Genomic DNA, 6,000 nt, shown 5'->3' with positions numbered 1-6,000 from the left:
TAACATTTCTTAAAAATGAATGAAAAATGTAACACTAATGGCAGTGGTTGGAATTTGGGAAGGGTAAACAGGTCTTAGATCTTGTCAAACTGCAACGTCTACTAGGTGCCTTATTCACACCTTTTTCTAGATTGAAAGTTCTTAATATTTCCTGTCACCAAAAGGGTGATAAAAAAGTTCCTAAAATAGAATAATTGCCTCTGAGAGACATGAAATTATGGATTTTCAGGGTGATTTGGCTTCCGCAGGCGGTCCTGTTGTCTCTAATGCAGTGAAATATTGAGAGGTCAGGTGGGAATTGTCGCCTCAGAATTGAAGAGATGCCATTGGTGCGTGACGATGCCGGTGTGATGGGGAGGGGGAGGCGGCATGTGTTGGTGAGATAAGACTCGAATAGCGGACTGTACTGGAGTTTATATGTCTTTGCCAATATATTTGACAATTTCTTACAGAATGAATGAACCGTCAGGATGCATGACTTCTTTCGTTTTTCTCTGCTCCTGATAAGAACATTGAGCTGTGATGCTATGTGAATATTAATCCCATATTAATAGCATATGAATTGAGAGCTTCATTTAATGTTTTATTTTATTTTTTATAGTGAATTTCGATGTATATGGATTAACATTTGGAGGTGCTTTATCATGTTTGCGCGTGATGGTTAAAAAGTTTCGCTTCAGCACTTGGTGCCCGGACAGCTCCTTTCTATGCTGGCAGGTTGGTCTTTGTCGCAGTGCAACGCGCACGCTCTTTCGGTGTTATTAGTAGCCTACCCTACAGTGTGCGCTGTTGGGAAGTGCGCTATTGTGTACATGCATGAACTCAATATTTTGACTGCCGTCAGTTTGGACAGCTGTGGAATACTAGGAATTGTCAGGACTAGGATTTGAGCGATCAGTGACCACGACCACTTGAGAGTGAGAGCTTTTTTCATATTTTTGGGAGATGGAAACATAAGGACTAGCCAAACAGTTCTGGGAAAAAAGGCATTCTCACGGTTTTTGAATGACAGCATTTGGAAGAGGAGTGAATTGATGGGGCTTGAGGCAGAGCATTGGATTTTTGGAATTATTTCATTTTTCAACTGTGTCATGCCAAACTAATCGGGTAAGCATGCTTCTTGATAATCCTAAAATCCTTCAGTCATTTGTCTCTTGGGTTGCAGTTTCCTAACCTCTAAATATTTTTGGGGAGTTTGAAACATTGAATAGGAACCCGTAAGGAGTGGACACTAACAATCATGTATCTCTCACATAGCCTACGTATGTTTTTGTCTGCTATATAATTGCCGGAGTGTCAAAACCTTAGGAACATTATCCATGCCTTGAGTTCCATGGACAGCGGCAGGCTGCATATAGAAAAGATCGATAAACTGAATTCCCATGTAGTGAAATCTCCCATATGAAATAATTCGTCTTTATTGACTGTCTCGTGTCTAAACTAGTTGAAATACTCAGTTTAGTAACAGAACAAACTTGTAGCAGTCGCGCAGAGGGGCCTTTTGCGCTCATACCTTTTTGAATGGTATTCACGTTTAATTGTAAACCTGCAAGCTCAGCACCAGGTGAGTCTTCTGATGGCAGGTACTGATGGCTGTGGATGCTTTGCTGCATTGTTCCCATAGTGATGATAACCTACCCTGCTGGTTTCAGTGAATTGACAGTGGGGCAGAATACAGAATAGCCAGGGGCACAAGGTCCGTATTTGGGAAGTAGGAGTCGGGTAAGTTGAGCCATTTTTTACGTTCAACATAACTCGGTCAAGGGAAATATAGTATTCTTTCTAACAAAGATATCTACATATATTCCAGGATGTTGTGTATTGCTGGAAATAATCAGAATTCATGTAAACATTACAGTTTTGAAAACACACATTGTCCCCCAAAAAAGTGGTTTCTTGGCACAACTTGCCCGGTTAAGGGGTAAACTGAGCCGCTGGACAGGGTACGTTCAGCCGCCTGTACTAAATTAAATATTACCACTACCTTTTTAAAACCAATAATATCTTTATTTCCCTAATAAAAAGTATGAAGAAGGCACAGTGATGCATTTACTGCGACTTTATATATACAGTATAGTGTGCGACTCTCTTTATTTATTTTTATATCTTTATTTCTCAAATTCAATCCAATCACAATCGCTTTTTTTGTCTTTTAATAATTTTAAGCAAAATCTTAACACAGGCTTAATACCTCACAAACGTTGTACTTTTTAAAACATTTTTAACATAGGACAGGTCTTGTTGTTACCTCATATCCTAGCGATAATGCCTTGCATTATGCCTGGGAAGAAAACACTTCACTTTGCTCAACTGTCATTGGCTCAAACATTGGCTCAACTAACCCTAAGTGTAACATTTAGACAATTTTAGCCCACACAGTTGCAAGGATGCACTTTCATGCTAGGTTTAGGAGCTCATATTGAACCTTATAGAGATGCCAACTGATTTACAGTATAGAACAATTTTTTATATATTTACTTTGGTTTAGACACAAACAAACCTTTAGCACATACATTTGTTTTTTTGTATCTAACATGCTTTCCACTTTTTCCATGTGGTTTATTCCTTCACAAACTCCCTGAAATGATGACCTCTTCCTAAATATTTGAACAAATTATACATTTTGTGTACAGTTTCCTAGAAACAAGGGTGACTCAACTCACCCCACTCTCCCTTACAGGAACCCATATAATTAATTGAAAGTATGATTCAATCTCATACCTTTAATAGATGATACTAGTACAGGTGGACACTTTCAACGTTGTTGGTTGGATATTTCCTTATAAGACCCAATGTAACAGGTTCCATGCCTTTTATGAACACCCCTGAAGCATTGTATTCATACATTTATTGTCTTGCTAGTATTTTTTTTATTTAACCAGGCAAGTCAGTTAAGAACAAATTCTTATTTACAATGACAGCCTACCCTGGACAACACTGGGCCAATTTGTGTGCTGCCCTATGGGACTCCCAATCATGGCCAGATGTGATACAGCCTGGATTTGAACCAGGGACTGTAATGATGCCTCTTGCACTGAGCTGTAGAGCCTTAGACCGCTGCACCACTCGGGAGCCCAAGTATTCAATAGCCATGGGAGATAGAGGGCTGTCTTTAAACCCCAATTAGTTCATCACTTGCAATTGAAGTCATTCATTAGAATTACAGTACATGGATTGGAAAGATGCATTCTTCCTATTCTAAGAAATAATAAGTTGAATACAGGTTCTGTCAGGGAACGTACACCCACATTATTTTAACCAATATAGCACAAACAACCAAACGCTTTAAGTGTGCTGACTGCTGAAAGGGTTCCTATACTGTAATCTAAAAATAATCAATATATTGGAATTGTAAAGCGAAACCAGGTATTGATCCCCATTTTTATGAAAGCTGCAGCCTACATGCATCTTAAAGCTGCATAAATCCACATGCATCTTCCATGAGAAAGTAAGGCTGCTGAGGACAAAGGAAAGATTCACCCATTTCGAATTTTGTATCGTATTGGTGCATCTCTGATATGACACAAAACGTGTCATACGGCTATATTTCTGCCTGCTTGAACGGCGAATAGCTCAGATATACATTCAAATATTAAAGGACCCCGGGAATCAATAGAACATCGCTCCGAGATGAACAAATACGATATAACGTTTAAAATGGGTGAATCTTTCTTTAAAGTCAATAGCAATCTATCTGTGGTGGTCTGAAATTGAATGGTGCACCATGAGTGAGTGAATGGAAGATACTGGAGATACAGTAGCCTACTATATAAGCCTAAACCTAACTATCTCACCCTCTTCCACAGATACCCTTATACTGTGTAGTTCCATCTTCTTCTCTGTAGAGATTTATGGTGATGGGAAACAGCGTGGAAAAGAGAAATGACGACAATCATAATGGCCTTATTCAAATCTATGGCAAATAACAGGATGTTGATTGGGTTGGAATATTAATGGGAGACGCAATTATGTAAATACACTGAGTGTACAAATACACTGAGTGTTCTTTCCATGACAGACTGACCAGGTAAATGTAGGTGAAGGCTATGATCCTTTATTGATGTCACTTGTTAAATTCACTTCAATCAGGGTAGATGCAGGGGAGGAGACAGGTTAAAGAAGAATTTTTAAGCCTTGAGACAATTGAGACATGGATTGTGTATGTGTGCCATTCAGAGGGTGAATGGGCAAGACAGAATATTTAAGTGCCTTTGAGTGGGGAATGGTAGTAGATGTCAGGCGACAAACTGACTCGTGCTCAGCTATGGGGCAAAACAGACAACATGTAAACTGTATTTAATCTCCAATGTTTATTTAAAACAGAAATACATTTGTATAATGAACACTTGTTGTCTCTCAAATACATTGTTACATTTGTTGGTTAGCTACTGTAGTTATTGAATTTTAGACATATTAGCATAGATGTGACATAAGTCAAAACACCTCAAAACAAGACATGGTAACAAGGACAAGATAAAACTATCTGAAACGAGCCACCAACGATTCCCCACATGGCAGCTTCTTGTCATTGTTGCTAGCTATCTGGCCATCCAAAATCAAAACAACAAATGGACTTCTGCCCAATTGAAGTGTGCGCATCGTTTTTGTGATGTTATCAGCTAATCCGTCTATTTCAGAAAGTTTGATCACTGCAGTGCAGTGACTGTCTGTCAAAGAATAAAGTAATGCAGGTAGCCAAGCCATGCTGTCAATCATTCTTGGAATGGAATTCATATCCATACCACAGGCAGCTGAGCTGAAGGGTAAAGAATACAACCTGGGGTAGAGAATCTTTACGCTTTATAGCAATTCTCAGAATCTGTAGATAGAAAATATAGACCCTTTTTTGACTCATCACATACGCTGCTGCTACTGTTAATTATCTGTCACTTTATTCCAGTTATATGTACATACAGTGGCTTGCGAAAGTATACACCCCTTACACGCCTTACAACCTGGAATAAAAATAGATTTTTGGGGGGTTTGTATCATTTGATTTGCACAACATGCCTACCACTTTGAAGATGCAACATATTTTTTTATTGTGAAACAAACAAGAAATAAGACAAAAAACAGAAAACTTGGTTAACTATTCACCCCCCCAAAGTCAATATTTTGTAGAGCCACCTTTTGCAGCAATTACAGCTGCAAGTCTCTTGGGGTATGTCTCTATAAGCTTGGCACATCTAGCCACTGGGATTTTTGCCCATTCTTCAAGGCAAAACTGCTCCAGCTCTTTAAGTCATACCACAGATTCTCAATTGGATTGAGGTCTGAGCTTTGACTAGGCCATTCTAACACATTAAAATGTTTCCCCTTAAACCACTCGAGTGTTGCTTTAGCAGTATGCTTAGGGTCATTGTCCTGCTGGAAGGTGAACCTCCATCCCAGTCTCAAATCTCTGGAAGACTGAAACAGAATTTCCCTGTATTTAACGCCATCCATCATTCCTTCAATTCTGACCAGTTTTCCAGTCCCTGCCTATGAAAAACTGCCACCACCATGCTTCACTGTGGGGATGGTGTTCTCGGAGTGATGAGAGGTGTTGGGTTTGCGCCAGACATAGCATTTTCCTTGATGGCCAAAAAGCTACATTTTAGTCTCATCTGACCAGAGTACCTTCTCCCATATGTTTGGGGAGTCTCCCACATGCCTTTTGGCGAACACCAAATATGAATACATATGCACTTTTCAGTTTCTTTTTTGTTGAAACTTTTTTATATATTTTTTATTTTTTCACTTCACCAATTTGGACTATTTTGTGTATGTTCCTTACATGAAATCCCAATAAAAATCTATTTAAATTACTGGTTGTAATGCAACAAAATAGGAAAAATGCAAAGGGGGATGAATACTTTTGCAAGGCACTGTATCTACCTCAATTACCTTGTTCCCCTGCACTTCACTTCGACTCGATACTGGTACCCCGTGTATACAGTATTGCCAAGTTACTCATTGTGTATTTATTATTACTTTTATTATAAAAATGTTACATTTACA

General features: G+C 38.9%; 1 protein-coding gene across 1 annotated transcript in view; it reads left to right on the top strand.

Annotated features, from left to right (window-relative positions):
* The first annotated feature begins 394 nt into the window (after positions 1-394).
* The window catches only part of LOC139558561 (gonadotropin-releasing hormone II receptor-like), a 44,215-nt gene continuing 38,609 nt past the window's right edge, over positions 395-6,000 (top strand). Inside the window, exon 1 of the mRNA XM_071373746.1 lies at positions 395-1,107. The gene's annotated coding sequence lies outside the window, so the exon portion shown is untranslated. The remainder of the gene's footprint in view (positions 1,108-6,000) is intronic.

This window comes from Salvelinus alpinus, chromosome 29 (assembly GCF_045679555.1).
Source record: "Salvelinus alpinus chromosome 29, SLU_Salpinus.1, whole genome shotgun sequence".
NCBI classification, from domain to species: domain Eukaryota; kingdom Metazoa; phylum Chordata; class Actinopteri; order Salmoniformes; family Salmonidae; genus Salvelinus; species Salvelinus alpinus.
The sequence above is the reverse complement of the archived record's forward strand: the minus strand, read 5'-3'. Positions and strand labels throughout refer to the sequence as shown.